Source organism: Mus caroli, chromosome 14, assembly GCF_900094665.2.
Source record: "Mus caroli chromosome 14, CAROLI_EIJ_v1.1, whole genome shotgun sequence".
Classification (NCBI taxonomy): domain Eukaryota; kingdom Metazoa; phylum Chordata; class Mammalia; order Rodentia; family Muridae; genus Mus; species Mus caroli.
In genome coordinates, this window is record NC_034583.1 from 11,264,646 (window position 1) to 11,276,673 (window position 12,028).

The window sequence follows — 12,028 nt, forward strand, 5'->3', positions numbered from 1 at the left end:
AAGCACCCCACTCACTTGTCAAGCCTGATGGTTTGAGTTCTGTCCCTAGGATCCAGGTAGTAGAAAAAGAGCAATTCCTGCTGACAGCCACAGACATGCAATGGCACATGTACATATGTATATGCATGTATGCTTGCACACATGCATGTCAATAAATAAATTTTTTTAAAAAGTGTGTAGATTCATTTACATTTGTTTTTAATAATCTCTCTTCTCTCTTTCTTTCTGTCTCACTGTCCCTGTCTCTGTCTCTCTCTGTCTTTGTCTCTCTCAGTGTGTGTATATGTGTTAGATGTATGTGTCATATATGTATGCAGGTGCACTTGTCTGAATGAAGATATATGGAGACCAAAGGTTAATGCCTAAATTTCTTTCTTAATCTCTTGGGCTTCTGCAGCTCATTTACTGATTTCTAAAATTTTATGTGTATGGTTGTTTTGCCTACATGCATGTCTGTGTACTACATGCATGCCTAGTGCCTACAGAGGCTAGAAGAAGGCATCAATGCATACAAGAAATTTAATTCAGGTTCTCTGGAAAAGCAAACATTGCTTTTAACTACTTAGCCAACTCCGCAGTCCTGTTTACCTTATTATTATTAATAATGTTATAGTTCTCAAATGACTGGTTTTCTTCTAGGGAAGTCAATGACTCTTGTTCACTTGCAATATAGACTTGATCACAGGCACGGCCCTCTCCAGAACACTAAGAACATGCCCCTTCTATAGCATGAGTGGTTTGGACTCAACATCAAGCCAAGCAAGGGCAGTTGGCCCAAGTGGGGTGGGCTACAACTTTCAAAGCTGGACTCAGGCACATGCAAATCAAGCCAAAGGCTCTAATTTAATCAAGTTACACCAGGAAACATTGAAAAGAAGCCAGGCCTGTAGTGGGAAGGGGTTGCATTATGGAGAGAGGGTGGAGTGGAAAGCTGTGGAGAAAGGGCACAACAGAAAGATGTTTGAGTCATCTTTGGGGGAATACAAACTGCTAGAGATATAGTTCAGGAAGGTCAGAGGTCACCAGTCTTTTCTTCATGGCAGGTATGTGTGGTTTTATTACTTGTCAACAGTGTGATGATTAACTTTAACTGCCAACTTGGCTTAACCTAGAATCACTTGGAAAGAAAGTCTTAAAGAAAGATGGTCTACACTGGGTTGGCCTGTGGACCTGCTTGTGGAGGATTGTCTTAATTACATTAATTGATGTGGGAAGACACAGCCCACTGTGGGCAGCACTAATCCCTTAGCAGGGGATCCTAAACTGTTTAAGATTGGAGAAATCAAGCTTAGCCAGCAAGTGATCCTGCATGCTTTCATTTTCTCTGCTGTTGACTGTGGATGTGATATAACCACAGCTGTTTGAAGTTTCTTCTGACTTCCTCACAGAGATAAGCTGGAATTGTAACTGAAATGAACTCTTTTTGCCCTTACAGTACTTTTTGCTAGTTTATTTTATCAAAGCAACTAAAATGAAACTAGTACAATGTCTGCAATCTATGAAGCAGAGTCAGCACTTCTGAATGAGGTCTGGCTGGTTTGAGAGTTACTTGATGGAAAGGTGTTTGGCAAGAAAGTTGGTGTAGTCACCTTTTCATCTTGTGATCCTTTTTGAACACCTGTGCCTAGGTCAGAGCTAGTCACTCGTGGGAGGCTGTGCAATGCCGGAGCCCTTATCATGAACATTCAGGGGAACCTGCCCAGGGTAACATACCTCCAATGCAAGGTATCTGCATGGTGGGCATCTTATCTTCCTTTTCTTTTTTCTTTTCTTTTTTCTTTTCCTTTCCTTGAATGCTTTTGGCTTCCTTTTCCTAGTATCTGGTTACCTTTTTCTCTCTATTTCATCTCCTCTTTTTCTCTGGATACATAGGACGGTAGGTCAAGAGTCTTCCATCCATGATCCTGGCTCCTGGGTTTGGAGCCAGGGTCATGAACTTTTTCTAGAAAGAGCCAGCTGCACTCAATCTTGCAGTAGATAGCTTCAATCAGACAAAGAGTAGCAGATCAAAGGATATAGGAGATTATTCTAGGCTTAGAAATACAAGGTTTACAATGGTGCGATAGAGATAACAAGATTGGGTAGCCTTAGTGATTTGACTGGAGCTATTAGAAAGTCCTCTGGCTGCACTTGGAGTCTGGATAGGGGAGAGAAAAATGGGAAGGTTGGGTAGGAAGGTTTTTAGATATCTGTTAGTGATTGCTGTGCTGCCATTTTTAAGAATATTGTATTCTTCAGAAGACCCACAAGGACAGAGTGGAACTGACCACAAAATGTTTTTGCTGATGGAGGAGTTCTTTATAGCTGAACAGGGTGTCTGGGAACCTGGTCACCTGCCCTGGTGTTCTAGGCTACATAGAAGCCATGGCCTTCATGGAGGAGCCCTGGTGAGGAACCAGATAACAGTGTAGTTAGAGATGCAGCAGGGAGGATGCGAGAAGAGTCCACAGCCTGTATTGCATGCTGGAGCTGTCTAAGACCTCTAATCCTGAGACCTCTGACAAATCTGCTAGACTGTGGCTGATATGGCCGGGGTTATGTTCTCACAGGATTCAGCACTTAGCTGCGACTAAAAACTGAGAGCTACAGATGGGAGCAGCCCAGCAGCAGCTCCTCACTCTGGAGCTTGTCAATCATGCAGCTTTTCTGGGTTGGGTGGTTCTCACAGATGCAGCCTTGGTCTTGGATGAATGAGGCCCAGGATGAATCTCGGGTGCCACAAAAAGGAAAAGAAGAAAGTGCAGGCTGTCAGGTCCCACCAAGACTCTCTGAGTCAGACCCTGCTTTAGTCTCTTGGTGACTGCACCCACACTGATGGTATATTGGCATTTTGGAGGGACTCAGACAATTGTAGTACCTGGAGAATTGCCTTTTAGCAGTTCTGATGTGATGGATTCAGTGTGTGGACAAACAACAGAACCTAGTGATTCCCAAGAGCAGCTTGTTTATAGAAGAGTCTAGAAATGTTCAGTGTTATTCAGGAGCCCGTGGCTTCAAGATAAAGAGGAAGTGTGAGGTAGAACTCTACTGAGGACTGACTCATAAGTATGCTCCCCTCCTCCTTCTTCCTCTCCTCCTCTCCCCCCAGCCCCCACTCCTCCTTACCCTCTTTCAAGATGGAATGTCTGTATGTAGTCATGACTGATCTGGAATTTGCTTTGTAGACCATGTTGGCTTCAAATTTATAGAGATATATTTCCCAAGATTAGAGATGTGTGTTGCAATGCCTAGCTTATACATATTAAACAACAACCAAAAAAACTCCACTACATTCCCAGCCTTGTGCTTTTTTATTAAAAACAAAATAAAGCAAACCCAACATTAATTTTATCGTACCTATGTGTATGTCTTTGTGTATGTGTGTGTCATTTGTATGTCTGAACAGGCCAGAAGAGGGCGCTGCACTCCCTGAAGCTAGTGTTACAGGTTGTTTGATATGGGCGGTAGGAATTGAACTTCAGTCTTTTGAAAGATCAACATACGAGGCTTAACCAGTGAGCCACCTCTCCAGCCCAGTTTATATTTTTTAAATGATGTAATATACATCCATTAGAAATTATTCTTTGACTTTTGGTCTTTTCCTGGGTCCTATATATTTCAGCCCACACTCTTGTGATGCTGGGATGCAGCAGTGAGCCTTGGCACCCATGATCATGAGGACATATGAGCAGATGGGCAGCTATGGAGCATGCTCAGTTGTTCAGTGCATTTCCCACTAACCAATGTTTTCAGCCTATGGCAGATTTGCCAGGGTGTAATTTTATCATATGTCAAGGAGCATATGTACAAATCCAGACATTAAAGCTGGGCAAGAAGAAACTTTAGAAAAGATATGAGATATTTATGATATGGGAATTGCCAACCACTGCAGCAGATCACTCAGTAGCCAGAGTGATTATTTTGATCTATGCCCTCACTGTCTGCTCACTGTATACAACCCCATGTGAGGCTTCAGACAAGTATGCCTCAGTGTGCCACGGGCAATGCCAAGTCATGACACAGGAGCTGTGGTGAGGGCAGCCTCTAAATGGCCCACTAGTCTTCCCCTGGTATGACTCATGCCCTTGTGGAATTTCATCCTCTCCTGGGTAGGTGACCTGGTGGGTGACTTCTAATAGAACACAGCAAGCAATGGCATGCCAATGTGGAGAGCAGGTTATAAGAGGACTGTGACTCTTCCTGCCCTCCCTCTCATGGAACCTGGGAGCTGGGGAAGGCAGCTTCTATGTTGTAGGTGGTTCTCAGCACAGCTCATGTAGCAGGAAGCTGATCTCCAGCCAAAAGCATGCTTTGAGGTCAATGAATGAGCATGGAAAGAGGTTTTCCTGAGCTAAGCTCTGAGATAACCAGCACCCTGAGGCTCTTTTATGATCAAATTTCCCAAGTCACCCAGCATCGTTTCCAGCATGTTCTATTGCTTAGAGTGCTCTAAGATACCCAGACTCACAAATACACTCTACTGTTCAGTAGGGCAAGTTTTAGTTACACTACGAATTATCTATCTATCTCTATCTCTATCATCACAGCATAGCTCATAAAATTCCCTCAGTTACTGTTCTCGTTCTTTTGACAGAAAATATGTATGTGTGAGTGAGTTCATGGGTATGTATATGTATATGTACATGTGTGTGTGTGTGGAGGTGAAAAGTTGATACTAAATACCAGGGTCTCTTACAAGACCTACAGCTCACCAAGCCGAGTAGATAGACTCGCCAGCAAGTTCCAGGGGTTTTCTTTTCCTGTCTCCCTAGAGCTGGGATTACAGGTATACAGCCCTGCTTTTTGTAACCTCCCCCAGCCTGAAGCAGGCTAAACCAGACCTTGACCTTGCTGCCACTAAAGAGATTACCTAGGGTGGAGCCTTCCTCCATCGATCGATCACTCTATGGTTCAGCTACTACCTCTGTTCCTCCTGCTGAAAGGCCCCTGAGCTATTCCAGAGACTACATCCTATCCTGAAAGTTGCCTGCAGCTGGTTCCAGGCTCCAAGGATGAATTGGTGGGAATGGGCCTCCCCCCAACCCCGTTTATAACTGCATTTGCCATTAAACATTTGAGCTTTGATGAGAAATCTTGACTTAGCTTCATTTTTCTCTCGACTGCCTAGTTCCCCTCTCTTTTCAGCCCCGGCTTGCCTCCCAGGTGTACCCTGTTTCTTGTGAGCCACAGGTCGGCTTCCAACAACAGTCTGGCGTCCGAACGTGGGACCTGAGGAATGGCAGAAAAACGCTGGAGGAACGCTGCTTGGTATGGAGCTCCACGGGAAGAAAAAGAAAAAAATCGTATCGGGTGCACCGTGAGCAACAGGTAAAGTGTTGCTGGAGGTGTGGAAAGATACAGGCTAAGTTTGGAATCAGTGCTAACCCAATGCTGGTTTCCACTTAGGTTCAGCAGCGAATTATTTGGAACTAGGAACTTATCAGGCGATTGTCCGCAGCTTTTAAAAGCTGCTTCAGGCAAGAGGAAACGAGTTTAAAAAATAATGAAACAGGCGGTTGTCCGCAGTCGAGAACTGCATCAGACTAGAGGAATAGGGCTTAAAATGATGGAGTAAAATATATAGAGGAAAATGGATTTTGAAACTCTCCCAGAGGCAAAGAAAGATTAGGGGGACACCCTGCCTTTTTCTCTCTGGCCCCTACAGCAGAAGGTCTTTGCCCTCTTTGTGTTGTCTAAGGTCTAGTCTAATGTCTGGTACACCAGTCTGTTCACGTATCAATCCATGTGTGTTCCTGTCTAGTTGTCTGAATGACTGAATGTTCTGTGTTTCATGTTGGAAAATAAAGATGGCTAAAACTTTTATCTGCTGGTTCAGCAAAGCCGAGAGTGGCCACTCGCTTTAGCCAGGATCAGGCACAGCAGGGGAGCCACTGCTGGAAAAGCTGCTCTTGAAGAAAAGGAGTCTGCAGCCTCTTTGTTTTTAGGGGAAAAAAAAAAGCTGATAGATGTTTTTTTCCTGGAGGGTTCTCTGCAATCATGATTATTGCGTTTAGCTAATGAAAAGGTGCTTATTGTCTTATAATTATTGCTAGAAAAATCGAAATTCTTTGATTGGTCTAAATTTATTAGACTTGTGTAGCCACTTCATTTGTTTTTTGTTTTGTTTTGTTTTTTTGTTTTTACTGGTCTTAGAGATGTAATATGCTCTGCGTGTCTTCATCAGAAGAGTACTAGCTTATAAGTTATTGGGTATGATCAAATGGGTGTAACACTGGTTACTAGTAAGTTAGCTTTAACCTGGTAACTCAGGTTTAGAGTCTTTCCAACACGTGGCATAAGGCAGGCCAAGAGGCTGGGCCTCTAAGGATACTTCTAGTTGAGATAATACTTAATGTGATTCTTATACTAAAAAGTAGAATTAAAGGTAAGATTTAAAGCAATGTCTCTTTAATGAAGCATTAAAACTTTCACTGTCATGCATTCATAGGTATAAATTGGCAGCCAAATTTCGCAACGTGATANTGAAGTTTTGATGTTTATTCTAAGGTGATAAATTGTTTTGAAATTGGGTTTTGCTTTCCCAAGATTGTAGTTATAGTCTAATATTGCAAAAGAAACTTAATAATTCTAAAATCTGTCCTCACAGCAAGAGGAAAAAGCTCAGAGCAGCCTCTGCAGGGCTTGTGTGACTGTTTTTGTCTTGCAAACAGTGCCTAAGGAAGCTCTCGAAACTTGCCTCTCTTTGCCTTCAGGGAAAATTCCTTTTAGCTAAAAGAGCACTGTTGCAGATCTATCCAGATGTTGTTCTAAATAAAGTTTAAATTCAAAGTTTATAGAAGGTCAATCAGGCTGTAGGATTTATCAGGACATTGTGATTTGACTTGCCTACTTCATGTAAAGTTATTATAGATTTAAGAGTTTGTTTTTTCCTTTGCATCTGGAATATTGTAAAGAGCTTGCTTCTAGTGAGCTTGTAGTCACTGGAAAATTTTGCCTTTAGGTATGACTTATATAGCCTTACCTCATGTAAGAAAAATTCTTAGTGTCTCTGCTTCAATACAAGAAGCTAAGAGTTTGAATCTTTCAGTGTATACTGTTTCTTTTCTTTCTTTCTTTCTTCTTCTTCTTTTTTTTTTTTTTTTTTTTTTTTGGTTTTTCGAGACAGGGTTTCTCTGTGTAGCCCTGGCTGTCCTGGAACTCACTTTGTTGACCAGGCAGGCCTCGAACTCAGAAATCTGCCTGCTTCTGCCTCCTGAGTGCTGGCATGGGCAGCCACGCCCGGCCAGTGTATATTGTTTCTTAAGTGGAAAGTATTTTATTAGCTAATGCCTCTCAAGGGAAGTTTACTTTAAATCCTTGCTTTTACACAAAAAGCTTTTAAATTCTGGGGAGTTGCTCCAGAAATGATTCAGAGGCAATATCTTTTTAATACTTAGGGTTTTAGTTATACTATAAAACTGTGGTACGTTTAACTTTAATACGCCAGCAGGATCCCTGTTTTCACAATTGTAAAGCATCATTCTTGCCGGAAAACATTCGTTCTATATTGGCCACATACAATCTCATTCTAATCTTCCTGGAACTTTAGTTGAAGGCAATGATTGCATCGACAGAGCTCTAACAGGAGAAGCCTTAATTTCAGATCCTGTTGCTTTGGCCAAATGTGATCATGAAAATTTTCATCTCTCTAGTCATACCTTAAGGCTCTGACATAAGATCACTAAGGAGCAGGAAAGAATGATTGTAAAACAATGTCCTAAATGTATTACATTATCTCCAGTGCCACATTTAGGAGTTAATCCACGAAGTCTTATGCCTAATCATATGTGGCAAATGGATGTAACTCATTATGCAGAATTTGGAGAATTAAAATATATACATGTTTGTATTGACACCAATCTAAGACAGAAGTACATGTCAAAAGGCTGTGGCTGTTGATAACACACCACAGAGCCATGTTTTGTGTGAAATATAACACAAACAAGCTGCACGTAGCCTCCAAGATGGAATTGGATGGTTCGGGGAGATCTAAGATTTCCTAAGACAGGCACGGCTGCCAGACACCATAACTCCCAGGCAGGACTATAGAGCATAAATAAATTTTATGCCTCAGTCCAGCTTTTTAAAAAAAATATTAATAACAGGGGGAAATTGTAACCTCCCCCAGCCTGAAGCAGGCTAAGCCAGACCTTGACCTTGCTGCCACTAAGGAGATTACCTAGGGTGGAGCCTTCCTCCATAGATCGATCACTCTATTGTTCAGTCACTACCTCTGTTCCTCCTGCTGAAAGGCCCCTGAGCTATTCTGGAGACTACACCCTATCCTGCCCGTCGTCACCCGAAGCTGGTTCCAAGCTCCAAGGATGAATTGGTGGGAGTGGGCCTACCCTCCTTTATTAGCGCATTTGCCATTAAACATTTGAGCTTTGATGAGGAATCTTGACTTAGCTTCATTTTTCTCTCGAATGCCTAGTTCCCCTCTCTTTTCAGCCCCGGCTTGCCTCCCAGGTGTACTCCGTTTTTTGTGAGCCGCAGGTTGGCTTCCAACAGCTTTTTACTTGGGTGCTGGGGATCTAAACCCAGGTCCTCATGCCTGCACACAGAGAACTTTATTGACTAGGACATCTTGCCCTGTCTTACTGATTGATGGATTTCCTCAGTTTGCATTTGGCTTACTGTATGCTATGTAAGCATCATGAAACCAGAAAACTCATTAGCCTCAGATGTCTGTGACAGTTAATCTAACTTGGCCAAGAGGTACCCAGATTAAACACACCCTTAACAACTCCTTACATTCAAATGAAAGTATGTATATGAGACAAACAGCTGCCATAGAGCAGATTCTCCCTCCTGACACACAACAGCTTTGATCAGGGAGAACAGCTTGGACTAAGAGCCACAGTTTCCTCTTCTACTTGGAAAAGACCAAGCCTGCCTAGATCTGCTGGGTGGTTGTTGTTGTTGTTGTTGGTGGTGGTGGTGTTGGTGGTGTGCCTCAAGTCACCCAGGCCAGGGCTAAGAAGAGCCTAAAGTGTCTGGCTTTGGAAGTGTGGGCTTCTGGTGAAACAGGGATGGTTGCAGCTCAGTAGCTATTAGTGTGCAGCTGATAATGCTTGGCACAGACACAGCTGCTTCTCCTCCCATAGTCTAAGCAACAGTGCTGGTGGAGGGTCTCTCTCAGGGTTTTGTCCCTCCCTGCTTAGAGCCTGATTCAAATTTGAGGAGCCCCGAGGGGTTTTGTTTGCTGAATAATGCAAATGAACTCCATTGTTACAGTGCCTCTAGGATTGGAGCATTTACCCTCCAAGGCAGTTAAACTCTGTATATACTGTATATACTGAGTCAGCCAAGCACAAGGGCAAAGGGGCTGAAGTAGGAGCAGGTCCAGTGCTTGGGCTCAGGCAGTGTGAGGTGGATAACACATAAGCGAATCTCCTCATAAGTTTTCATTTCATTTAAACCCATCTTGATCTCTTTCAGGATGTTCTAGTGGTTGGAGAGTCTTTTAAAATGTTAGAAAGACAGACACTAAGCCACCAACCAGGCAGCATACACAAGCTGGTCTGAGGCTCCTGCCATATCTACAGCAGAGGACTGCCTGATCTGGCCTCAGTAGAAGATGCACCTAACCCTAGAGAGACTTGAGGCCCCAGGGAGTCTGTAGGCCTGGTGGGGGTGGGGGTGGGGACATCCTCTTGGAGATGGGGGCTAAGGGAGAGGAGGAATGGGATGAGGAACTGTGGGAAGGGGGAACAAGAGGGGGCAACACCTGGACTGTAAAAACATAAAAGTAATAAAAAATATGGAAAAAAAGGGAGAAAGAAGGAAAATCTCAAAGCGATGAACTAATCTTGAGAGAAGAGAAGCCTCTGGGAGGTGCTGACTCTTCTATGCCAAATGCCTGGCAAAAACAACTCCAGAAAATTCTAGCTCCTTCTGCCAAATGCCTGGGCTGTGCTGGAGCCAAGAAGGAAGGCAAGAACTACATCAGGGATCTGGGCGGGAGACCTCTCTTGCCAACCCACCTCCATCTGACCCCAGAGTACATGGGGTGATTCCGAGGAGATTCAGAAAGGCATCTGGTCCAGGGCTTTTTGGATCATGAGCAATTCAGGCTCTGACTCACCAGACTGGACTCATGCCAGAATGAGAGGAGAAAGAAGCCAAGGGTGAGTGAGTGTTCAGAAATGCATTCAGCCAGCACCTTACCTGGATCCCAAGACAGAGGGATCATGGAATCTTGACTTTTGTCCTTGGGACAAAAGGTAACTGCAGCTTAGGAGGAAGCTGAGCTGAGAGGACGGCTCTGACATTCAAGTTACTAGCTTCACCCTGAGGGGATATAATGTGGCTACTGTTATGGGGACAGGTTGTGGGGAGATGGCATGGGGGTATGAGGGGTGAGACATAAGAGCCTGTCTAGTTTCAGTGAGTGTTCCAGTGCCATAACCACTGAGAGATACAACAAAGTACTGAGCTCTTGAACTGTGACCAATTCAAAGTAGAAATATGAAACTTAAAAAAACAATCTGTACAATTGTAATGGTTTGAACCTGGCCACAATCTGTGTTCTATGTGCTTTCCCTTAGATGGTGGCTTGGAAGCTTTGGAAGGTTGGCTTATCTTAGTGGTTCTAAACCTGTGGGTCTCATATCAGATATCCTGCATATTAGATACTAATATTATGATTCATAACAGTAGCAAAGTTACAGTTATAAAGTAGTGACAAAATAATTTTTTTGATTGGGGTCTCCACAGCATGAGGAACCTTCTGCTTCTTCCACTACTAGGGCACCAGTTGTTGTAAACATCTACTTCAAGACAGAAGTACAGAAATCCTGCCTGTTTCCAGACCCAAATCTGTGAGATCAACTTTTAAAACAATCTCTGTGTGTGCCTGTGTATATGTAATGTATGTATGTATGTATGTATGTATGTATGTATGTCATGACCCACTTTGGAGGCCAAAGAACAACTTACGGTGTTGGTCCTTGCTTTCTTGAGTACTCCATGAACTTCTAAGGATTCTCCTGTATGCCCCTCCCATCTGACACAGGAGTGCCAGGATTGCAGGCATGTGCTACTGCCCCTTGTTTTCCATGCTTTCTGGAGATCTGAACTCAGGGCCTCATACTTATATGCCAAGCTCTTTACCCAGAGTCATCTCTCCAAACACCAACTCTCATCTAAATTATTGCTTCTTTACATTTGTTTGTTTGTTTGTTTGTGTTTTGTTTTTTTGTTTTGTTTTGTTTTGTTTGAGATAGGGTCTCTCTGTGTAGCCCTGGCTGTCCTGGAACTCACTTTGTAGACCAAGCTGGCCTCGAACTCAGAAGTCGGCCTGCCTCTGCCTCCCGAGTGCTGGGATTAAAGGCGTGCGCCACCACGCGTGGCTTTGTTTGTTTGTTTTTTTTAAGACAAGATCTTTCTATGTAGCCCTAGGTAACGTGAGACTATCTCTGTAGACCAGGCTGGATAAAAGTGGCAGTAAAGGTACCGATCCAATATTTACATACATATTTATTGGGATACAAAGCCAACATCATAAACACATAGTATTGTTCACAACATATCTGGGGCACTCTGATGGCACCAACAGCTTCAGTTCTTTGCCTGTATCAATGACTGTTCTCTAACTAAAGTTTAGTTAGGACCCACTTCACTCATGGCTGGCTTTGGTGTGGTTTGACTGGTAGTATGGGACACATGCTGTTTTGCCAGTTCTAAATCATGAGTGTGCTATGTCAGAAACACAAATGAACAGATTTTTGTTTTTCCACAATGCCAGAATTTATTGACTAACAATAAATTTACAAGCTTCAGTGGTTTTATGGGCATCAATTTTCCAGATAGTCCCTCTTTCTTTCATAGTTCTGGCTGAGGTAAACATGGGTTCTTTAATTCCAATATTAATTGCTAATATTCTCCCAGAACGCACACAGTAAGAATATTTATATTGAGTAGGACCACAGGCCTCATCCGGCTGGATCAGCGCCAGGGTAGCGGGAGCGCAGGGTTGCCTGACACCCGCCAGCTACCCACGACCCCCGCCGCAGGATTTGGGGACTGCTGGTGAGTGGAACACAGC